This window comes from Castor canadensis, chromosome 12 (genome assembly GCF_047511655.1).
Source record: "Castor canadensis chromosome 12, mCasCan1.hap1v2, whole genome shotgun sequence".
In the NCBI taxonomy this organism is placed as follows: domain Eukaryota; kingdom Metazoa; phylum Chordata; class Mammalia; order Rodentia; family Castoridae; genus Castor; species Castor canadensis.
In genome coordinates, this window is record NC_133397.1 from 88,450,729 (window position 1) to 88,461,850 (window position 11,122).

At 39.0% G+C, this 11,122-nt stretch overlaps 1 long non-coding RNA gene across 1 annotated transcript; it reads left to right on the forward strand.

The window, feature by feature from the left end:
- Positions 1-6,834: 6,834 nt before the first annotated feature.
- LOC141415061 (uncharacterized) lies at positions 6,835-9,926 on the forward strand. Its single transcript, XR_012440085.1, has 2 exons — positions 6,835-7,012; positions 9,365-9,926. It is a non-coding gene; the product is annotated as an uncharacterized lncRNA (long non-coding RNA).
- The last annotated feature ends 1,196 nt before the right edge of the window (positions 9,927-11,122 follow it).

Sequence of the window (11,122 nt, forward strand, 5' to 3'; positions counted from 1 at the left end):
TTATCAGTCTACATCATTTTCTTTTATGATTATTAACATTTGGGGTTTTATTAAAGAAAACATTGTCCATGCTGATACCATAAAGACATTCTCTTCTATTTTCCCCTTAGAGTTATATTTAAGTTTCATATTTAAATGCTTTATCTACCTGAAATTGATATTTTTATATAGAGTAAGGTAAGGATCCAGTCCTATAATTTTTCTTAGGGGATAACCATTTGTTCCAGTGTCATTTATGTGCTCATTCATCAGTAGTGCCCTGCTTTCCCATACATATATGGGTTTGTTTCTAGGTGTATTCTGTTCCATACGTTTGTCTGTCTATCCTTGCATTAATTCCATGCTGTGCTAGCCATCATGGCTTCAGAATAAATTTTGATGTGTAGAGAAACAAATGTCCTTAACTTCCTCTTCCCAGTGTCTTATCTACTCTCAGTTCTTTACTCACAATATAATTTTGAAGCAGCAAAATGTTATGGGATTTGTACATGTAAGTGCATATCAGTCTATTCTCTATAACTGCCATTTAATTGTATTTATTATTTTTATGTATTCCATTTATACATATGCCATAATAGTCATCCTTTGTCCCACAAATGGATGCCAAATAGCTTCCCAGTTTTTCCTTAGTACCTTTTAGTGGAGTTAGGTTACAGGGTATGTGTATCTTCAAATTTACTGTGTAATGCAACTTTTTTTCCAAAAGAGTAGAAGCAGTTTACACTCCCACCATCAGTATGAGAATTGAACCTGATGTGCCTTCTTTGTATTTGAATCTTTCCATGCGAGAGCTTATCTTGGTATGCTTATTAGCTGTTCAGTTTCCTGTTTGTGTCATTTGCTCATCTTCCTGTTGGATTATCTGTACTCTCATTGATTGTTCATAGATAAATCCTTTGTCTATTCTGATTGAAATTATCTTCTCCAATACTAGTATAGATCAGCATCTGGTATACTACACTCTTTGCCTATTTTTGTGCAGCCCTGAAGTAATTTAATATAATCTAATATTAGAAGGAGGAGGAATCAGTAGCTGTCACAGTGACAGAAATGTATGGGATCCACAAAGCTTAAAATATTTGCTATTTGCTATTAACAGAAAAATGTTTGCTGACTCTGCTACCGACTATTTTCTTAGTATTTGTTGTGTTTTTGATGTTGTTGAATGTAAGTGTTTAATTTCAGTATAGTGTAATGCATCTTTCTACATCATAATAGGCTGTTTCTTTACTTCACAATACCACTGCCACTTTTAAATTTACTAAGGTTCCAAAATAAGTATTAATATTTGATAGGGAAAAATCTTTCTTCCTCCTAATCTACAGGTCTTCTTTAAACAGTCCCTATCAAACATGAAGATCAAGTCATGAAGGTCAAGGTTGATTCAATGCACAAACTTATTGTCTAACTATACATTTCAACTCCCACTATGTAAGATTCAAAGGGTGTCTATGGTTTTACTCCCTGCCCCCACTGGCTGATTACTTTTACTGCTATTCCTGGAAGGAAGTGAGTATTTTCCTACCCATGGCACAGGTGTGTGTGAGTGACAATTAGGAGAGTTGCTAGAAGAACCAAATCCATTTAGAGGACATCTATTTGGCATTCTTTGCCCTCTGCTTGCCTCCTGGGCAGGGAGGTGAGCTCTTAATTAATTACTGCTTATATTGAGTAGAGATCCCTCTGAGAAGAGAAGCAGCTTGTACTGAAAAAAGCATAGCAGTAGTAAATTGCTCTAAATAGACCACGAAATTTACTGGATGTTTATTTCTTTAAATATCATTAAGTATATACAACCAATCTTCTTGGAGCTCTAACCATTAAACTCATGCAATCATTCCAAATTCGAACTTAACTTCAGCAGCAGAAATGATTCATAGCAAAATAGAGCCAAATGGGCTGCAAGTGAATTTTAGGTTGCTATATTTCATGTTTTCAAGTTTTAAAATAGCTTTATCTAGGCATAATCTACAGTCCTGTAAATTCGCCCACTGAAATTTTTCAATTCAGTGATTTTTAATGAATTTATGGAGTTGTGCAACATCACAATTCAGTTTATAATATTCCCATCCACCCCAAAAGTTCCCTCATGCTGTTGCCAGTCAGCTGGCTACAGTCCTTTTGCTCTCATCTGAGAGGAACCCTAGGCTGGTGAGCAGAAGCTCTTCCAGCGCCGGCAGTCCCAACCCCTGAGTGCCAAGGCCTTGGGCCAGAATGGCAGACCCAGAGGTTCACAGTTTCAATTCCTGAGAGCCACGGCCCTATTACTCCAGGCTTTCTCATCCAGAGACTCAGGTTGGAGACTATTGCTCTGGGCTTTAACCACCAGTTGACCTAGCACTTGGCAGCTGTTGTGATCCTCAGCTTCCAGCAACAGTGGGTGATGGCAGCAGGCGGCAGCAGGCAGCAGCAGGCAGCACCTAAGACTGGCAGTTTCCTGGAACTCTTTCAGCAGCAGAGCCTGCAGTTTTTCTTCTTTGACTATTCATAGCCTTCAACCTGCCTTTGGCCTTTGTTCTCTGTCGTTCTTTAGCTGCCTTGTCATCACTACAGCCACTGTTGCCATTGGAGTGCCAGCTACATAGCCACTTGCCACTGCTATTGCTGTGTGGCAGCTTCTGCTGTCCTGTCAGCCTACTCTAATGATAGAGATCAAAGGTGAGCGAGAAAGACCCTTGAAAGAAGTCTCTTTGTGGGCCCAGTGCTGCCACACCAGGGGGCAGCACAGGTGTGTGTCTCCCAACTGACTCAAAGAGAGTCAAACAGCCAGAAAGAGGGTGTGGCAGTCCTTTGTTTGCACTTGTCGGATGAATTAAAGACCCTCCGGTGCCGAAAACAGACACACGAGAGACAGAAAATCTTGACAAGGCAATTTCTTTTGATCAAAAGGGTGCAAGCATGTACTTACTCCAGCTGAGCAGACACGCAAGCACAAAATGGCTGACAGTGATTCCTCCTTATATCCCTAACACAGTTGTACCTGCCCCCCACCTGGGATTTGTCCAGGTCAAAGGTTCACAGTCTTTCTCGACTGGCGAAAAGGCTTAGGAGATAGGTTAGGGCATGCAATTTGGCAGGCAATGGGACTGTACAAGAATCCGGAAGAAACAGGAACCCTTTAAACAACCTACGTCACCTAAGATGGCAACCTGAGGAATTTTAAGTAATCTAAGAGGATGACATATACTTTAACAGAAAAGATTGTTTTTCTCACACATTAAGCATCAAAATGAAGGACCATGGTCACTCCAGTCATGGTACAGTCCAACCAGCAAGTAAAATGATTTCACCATGGCCAGCACAGTAAGTGCTCTCCCTCTGGCCTGGGGGAAGTAGGGTGATCTATAGATCACCAAGGCTTGTGATGGCAAAAGGTGTGGTGAAAGCTGTCTGATACACTTGCGGCTGGGACAGTGCCTTCTGGAACTGGAGTTGTGCTTTGCAGTAAGCAGCTGTGGGTGCAATGTAACTTCCTCAGGGTATCTGTGGTGTGCTCAAAGTAGTCGTCCACATGGTTGCATGGCTGGTGGTCCTTCACTTAAAGCAGCTGGGGCATCAGGGAAAAGTCTAACAGCTGTCTATTAGGGAGTCAAATCACCTCAGCCTCAACTCTTAGTTTTCTTAAAGGAAAAATAAGCATTAAAAGTAATGCTTACAATAATGACTTACCATTAATATTAACAGAAATTTAACAGTGTTCACACAATGCTTAACTCCTGTCCCAGTGCCCTAGGAAAGGTGGGCCCCACAGATCTTTCTCAATACCTATTTGTGGTTAATTCTCCCAACCCCCAAGCAATTGCTAACCTGCTTTCTGTCTTTATAAATTTACCTTTTTTGGACATTTACAATAATGGAATTATATAATATACAGCCTCTCCTGTCTGATTTCTTTTCTTGTATTTCAATATAACATTTTTGAGATTCATCGATGTCATAAGATGTATCAGTATTTTTTCCTTTTATTGCTGAGGAGTATTCCATATGAAACTTTTTGTTTGACCATTCACCAATTAATGGATACTCACTTCCACTTTGGGGATGTTCTAAACAATACCAGTCTGAGTATTTGTGCACCTGTGTGTCTTACTGTGGACTTGTGTTTTCATTTCCCAGTGTAGTCTTAGAAGTGGAATTGCTGGGTCATTTCCAGGAAAATGCGAGACTATTTTCCAAAGTGCTACACCATTTTAAATTCCCTCAGGCAACATACAAGGGTTGTAGTTTCTCCACATCCTTGTCACACTTGTTACAGTCTGTATTGTTTTTTTTTCATTTTTGTTTTGTGATGGCCATTCCAGTAGATGTGTGGTATTAGCTCTTTAATTTGCATTTGCCTGGTGATGAATATTGTTAAACATCTTTTTAAGTGCTTATGGACCATTTGTATAATTTATTTGATGAAATGTTTATTCAAATATTTTGACCATTTTTATATTGTGTTATAAACGTGTCTGGAAAGTTCTTTTTATAGTTTGGATATAAGTCCTTTATCAAACATACAATTTGCAGATATTTTTTCCTAGTCTACAGCTTGACTTTTCCATTTTAAGTGGTATCTTTTGATGTAGTCCAATTTGTCTTTTTTTCATTGCTTTTGGTGCTATTTGACATTAAAGTCTTACTTTTGCTGTACTTTGCATGTCTCTGAGTCCACTCTTTGAGTTTAGACAAGTGAGCATATTTCTCACAAAAGGATTATAGTTTCACCATTGAATTGAATAGTGTGGAATCTTTGTAGAAACTCAACTGGCTGTAAATGTGAGGAATTATTTCTAGATTCTTGTGTCCGTTCCATCAATCTATATACTTATACCTGTGTACACTTGTCTTAATAAGTGTGGATTTATAGTGAATTCTAAATCAAGAATGTAAGTTCCTACTTAGTTCTCTTTAAAAACATATTTTTAGCTACTTCAGGTCCTTTACAGTTTCATACAAGTTTTTTTTTTTTTTTTAAATCAGGGTGTCAATTCTTACAAAAGAGCTTTCTTGGAGTTTGGTAGGGATTTTGTTAGATTAGTAGATCAATTTAGAAAGAATTCCCTTCTTGACAACAATGAAGTCAAGAGCATCTAGAAGATCTCTCCATTTATCTCTTCTTCAATCTTTCTCAACAGTGTTTGTGGTTTTTCCATATACAAGTCTAGTAATTCCTTTATTAACTTATGTCTAGGTAGTCTATTGTGTGTGACACTATCATAAGAAGAACTGATTTTTTAATTTCATTTATGACTTTTCATTGCTAACATATCAAAAGTGATTATTTTTAGTGTTTTTGTTTGTGGTACCGTGGTTTTGAACTCATGGCTTTGCCCTTGCTAAGCAGGCACTCTACTGCTTGCGCCACACCTTCAGCCCTTTTTGCTCTGGTTATTTTGGAGATAGGGTCTTGATTTTTGCCCAGGTCAGCCTGGACACTGATCCTCCTATTTTAAGCTTCCTGCATGTTGTTGGGATGTCAGGTGCATGCCACGTTGCCTTTATTTTTTCCATAGAGATAAGGTCTCAAAAATTTTTTTGCCCAGACTGACCTAGAATCATGATTCTCTTGATGTCAGCTTCCCGTGTACCTTGGGATGACAGACATGAGCCAACAGCACGCAGCAACTGATTTAGGTTTTTTGGGTTTTTTGCAGTACTGGGGCCTGCAACTTATCCAACTCCACCAGCCCTTTCTTTGTTATGGGTTTTTTCAAGATAGGATCTTGCAAACTATTTGCCCAGGCTAGATTTGAACTGCAGTTCTCCTGATCTCTGCCTCCTGAGTAGCTAGGATTACAGGCATGAGCAATTAATATTTTTATATTGATTTTGTGCCAGATAAACTTGCTTCACTCATTTACTTGCTCTTACTGGCTTTACATGGATTCTTTGGCATTTTCCACATATGGAATCATGTCTCTTGAGAATAAAGATTTTATTGCCTGCTTCCTATTCTGGATGAACTTACTTTTTTGTTGTTATTGTTTTGGTTTTGTTCATTTTACTAGCTAAAACTTGATTTTTAAACCTGGTTAAAAGTGACTACTGGCTAGCAAGTATAAGACCCTGAGTTCAACCAGCAGTACTGCCAAATAAATAAATATGACAAAAGTGTTTTGCTTTTGACTTAAGAGGAAGGCATTCACTTTTTCAGCAGTAAGTAGGTTGTTAGCTCTGTTTTTCACAGATGCCCTTTATCCAGTGGTGGAGGGTTCCTTATATTCCTAAGTTATTGAGAGTTTTTAGAAATTATAAATGACTGCTAGGTTTTACCATGTTTTTCTGCATTTTTTGAGATGATCATGTGGTTTTTGTTTTTTATGCTATCAATATAATAGATTATATTATGATTTAAGATATTAAACCATCTTTTGATTCCTAGGGTAAATTCCATTTGGTCATGGTAATATTATTCTTTTTATTTGTTGCTGTCTTCTGTTTGCTAATAACTTGTTAAATAGTGCATTTGCATACACTAGGGATTTTTGGTTTGTAGTTTTATTTTCTTGAAATGTGTTTCACAGGGTAATATTGGTCTTATAGAATGAATTGGGAACTATATGCTCCTCTCCTATTTTCTGAAAGCGTTTGTGAAGGATTGATCTGTCTTTAATTATTTGATAGAATTCACCAGTTAAGCCATCAGTTTCTGAGGTTTCTTTTTCTTCTGAGTTCTCTATCTGTTGCTCCATGAATTGTGAGGTTTTCCACACTGGCTGGCCAGAACAGGGACTTTCCTGGCTCTGTGTGAGCTTTGAAGCTTGTTCCCATAATCCTTTTAGGTGATGTGCCTCTGGGTAGTTTCCACTTCTGCTAGTGGTGATTAATGCTCAGCTGACACTTAGAAGATACCTGAAGATCCCAACAGCTCTCTGTGTTCAGCAATTTGGTCTCTTCAGTACTCTGCCCAGAGAACTCAATTGCCTAGTCTTCTGTGAATTTGCAGTTTCATCCACTTATCTCATGAAAGTGATGGGGCCCCTCCTGTCTTCCTCTTCCTGTGATGCAGCCTGGATACTCTCTGAAGGTAGTAAATTGGGACAAATTTTGTTTGCTTTCTCTTTCCAGGGATCACTGTCTTTCATTTCCTGATGTCCAATATTCTGAAAACATACAGTTTCTTCAGCATTTTAGTTGGTTTAAGTGGAAGGATAAATGCAGTCCTTGTTAGTATATTTATTCCAGCAGTAGAAATTCAGCTGTGCTTCTGAATATTTTCCATCAATGAGGCTTGCTCTGCTTGGTATTTGAGGTGAGAAGATGAGGCTTACTCATGAGCCCACTGCTGGGCAGGGCTGGGGAGCACAAATCCTTCCATCAGCAGGCTTTGCAAACCTGCTCTCTGATCTGTTTCTGATCTTGGAAGGCTATTTCTCCAGTCTCAAACTAGCTTACTGACTCTTGTTCTATGTCTTATTTTAGCCTCAGGTAATCAAAATTCTTTGACCTCTTTATTGCCCTTCCAGACAGCAGAAAATTTCTTGATAAACTCAATTTCAAATCCCTATCCAATAATGTATATGCTACTAAGTCCTACTAACTTGGCACTCTTTCTTTCATTCAACAAGTGTTTATGGAGTGCCTATGGTGTGCTAAGGATTAGGAATATAACTGTAAGCAAAACCAGACACTGTCCTTTCTTCTATAGACTTATTCTAGGCATTTTCTGACCACAATAACCAATAAGCATTGAAAATTGCATATTTGGTCTTCTCTAATTCTAGATATAAGTGATTACTATATAAGTAACTCACTTCTCTTTTCTATAATTTAGGGATTTAATAAGAGTGAGACCAGCCAGGCATGATAGTCCGTGCTTTTAATCCCAGCACTCAAGAGACTGAGGTGGGAGAATCACAAGTTCAAGGCCAGCCTGGACTATATGGCATATACTGCCTCAAAAAAAGAAAAAATAAGAGAGAGACCATGAACATTTAAGTTAACTTTATATGCTGCTCAAAACTATGTCATTTCTTCTGCATATCTACTTACTGCAAAAGGGCTTAACATGGTGTAATTTTTCTCATTAGGTCCTGAGCTAGAAAATAGTTTTCTTTTGTGTCATTTGGCTCCCATGCTTAAAAACCAAACCAAAACAAAGCTTATTAAACTTCGATTTCCCCATTCAGGATCTGTTTAGACTCAGCAAAGCTGTAACATAAAAGGGCTTCACACAGCCATTGAGTTGAACCAATAAACAACTCAGCTGCCACCAACCATTTCTTGGTCGTGTCCTTCCATTAAGCTTGTGATCTTTAGAGCAAGGAGCTTGACTCCTTATTTCCTTCTTTTCATTCTCACTGTCACCTCCTACCAACCTCACTTCCTAATACACACCCGCTGATTAGCACTGCCACCCCACGCCTCCTGCTGCTGCTATGAGGTGATGGTCTCTTGGTATCATTTCTGGTCTGCTCCTACCCCTCACTCACTCTTCTCTACAACTCATGGGTGGCAGCCACTGGTCCATGATCTCCACTGGCAGAATCTAATTCCCTAAAAATCTCTAGGCCCTAAAGTAGCAATCTCCTCCCTCTCAGCCCCAGACCAACACAAGGCGCAATCTTGATAAGAGGAAGTGCATGCAAACCCATGCTATCCCTCAAGTGGGCTTTCCAGGGTCTGGATTTGGGGTGAGGGAAGGAGACGTGTGGAAGAATGGTGGAGAATGTATTAGCAAGTCAATGTGTATTGCTCACAACACCACAGACTCTAGCCTATCTTGTATTAGTTTTGAAGCTCCATGTTGATTTCCATCTGCCTGATTCCCTCATTACCATTCCTTCATTACACACTCAGAGAGGAAGAAGTGTTTCTTCTGGAGCATTACCTATATTGCACAGGTGGTAAGTACAGTACCTGGATGGGAAAGATCACATATGCAGGTGACATAGCACTTTGATTCATAGTCTACATGAATGTGTGAGTGGGGAGTCAACAAGTTCCAGGTCCCCTGTCACTGAGAGGCAGATTTGCCCTCCCAGAATTAGCTCACTTTCTGCACATCATTCCATGTGCTCTGACAGGAAGGAGAGTGGGAGGACGGCAGGGGAGTGGGGAAGTTTGGACAGAGCTGTGATGGAGCTAATATCCAGGAAACATCTTGACCCTGGTGATCCCACCCTGTACTTGCAGGGCTCTGTTTCCTGGATGCAACAGGAGGAGCTCTATGTGCAATGCTAAATATAACCCTTGATGCAGTGTTTCTGGACAGGAAATGAGTTGAAAGTGAGGAAGGTGATAAACATACTGACAAAGGAGACCCAACCAAAACAATCTAGCCAATGGAAAAAATTCAGAGCCTTCACTCTGAACACTGAGAAGAGACTACGAAAGCCTTGGTAATTTCTTTTCTCTTTGTCTTCTGTTTTTGTTTTAGGGCAGCCTAAGGCAGGATGTGATGCAAAATTGGAACAATCCAAGCTTCAGCTTTCTCTGAGAAAAACATCACCTTCAACCTACGTACAGACGTCAGAAACAGAGCCCTTAACAGTTTCTTATAATTTTATTTCATATTCTGAGAATGTCTTTTTTCTTGTTAACTCTCAGATCATTTATTTCATGTGAATCACCAGCACATGAAGGCCTTTGATGACACTGAAAATTAGATGGGTTTAGTCTGTCTCTAAGGACACAGAGGGGCTGGAGGAGTAGCTCAAGCGGTAGAGCACTGCCTAGCAAGTGTGAGGCCCTGAGTTCACCCCAGAATTGCAAAAAAACAAAAAAAAAAAAAAAAAAAAGAAAAGAGAATCATACTGCCTAAGGACACTTTCTGATAGCCTGTTGACTATGTCCTATATGTCCTGTGCTCCACGGTATGTCATGCCTCCCCAGGCCTAAAACAGAGACAGTTCTCCCTCTGGTCTTATAAATGTTATTCTATAGTTGAGTTGTTTGAATCTGAATTCAAATAAATCTATACACTGAATTTGGTAGATAAACCACTGATGTTGCTTCTTATATATTAATTCCCTTCCCTCCTATAATAATAGAGTGATAAGCCAGATAAGTAATTTGATAAAGAATATGTCCATGTCTGCATTTTTAAAGATTATCCTTCAACAGTAGTTTGGTTTTATCTCCTTATTTGGCCTTCGTTCTCTTTTTAGAAAAGAAAGTCTTACTGACACCTATTTGATGTACAATAAACATCACATTTTTAAAGTACACACAGTCAGCCCTCCATATCTGTGGGGTCTGCCTCTGTGGACCTCAACCAATAGAAGAAAAATATTTGAAAAAAATTGCATCTATAAATGAATATGTACAGACTTTTTCCACCTCATCAATATTCTTTAAACTATTTACGTAGCATTTCCATGGTATATTAAGTATTATGACTAATATAGAGATGATCTAAAGGATGGGAAAGACTGCGTAAGTTATATGAAATATTACATCATTTATAGAAGGCATTCATAGACTTAGGTATTTACGGGAGTTTCTGGAACCAGCCACTTGTGGATCCTGAGGGGCAACTGTAATTTGGTAAGTGTTGGCATTGTCTCCACCAAGAAACCATTAGCATACTCAAGAGAGAGAGAGTACATTTGTCACTCCGAATAAATCTTGTTCTCTGAGTCTGGGCATGCACTTAACTTCTACCTGCCTCGGTTTCTGTTCTATAAAATGAGTGCATATAAAGGATAGGTGTAGAAAAGTAGAATATCACTAATTCCCTTACAACTCAAAGGTCTATTATTTTTTCTTTCTTGGCTTATCGTTCTATCATGTTAGGAACGGACACATGGAAGTCCAAACTTTGATCTCTGCAAACAAAATCCACAGATGGAAGCTGTAGGTCAAAACTTTATGTAACATAGTTCTTTTCCTTTAATTAAAAGAAAATGAGGCACTCTTTAACTGCTTTCTCTCCTGTATTCCAGAAAGATTTATAAATTGGTTGCTCATTGCTGAAAATGACATATTTTCATATAAGTTGCAACATCACACATATCTCTTTCTGAACTTTTGTGAAGCCTTGTCCTTCACAAAACATGATAGAGGTGCCAAGCCCACAGGCTGTCTTCACTCTTTAACACAGGAACACACTTGGAATGAAGGGTCAAACTCCACCTAGGGAAGAGTTCAAGTGGTTCTGGATTTGAAAGGTCCAAGAGATGATCAGAATGAATTT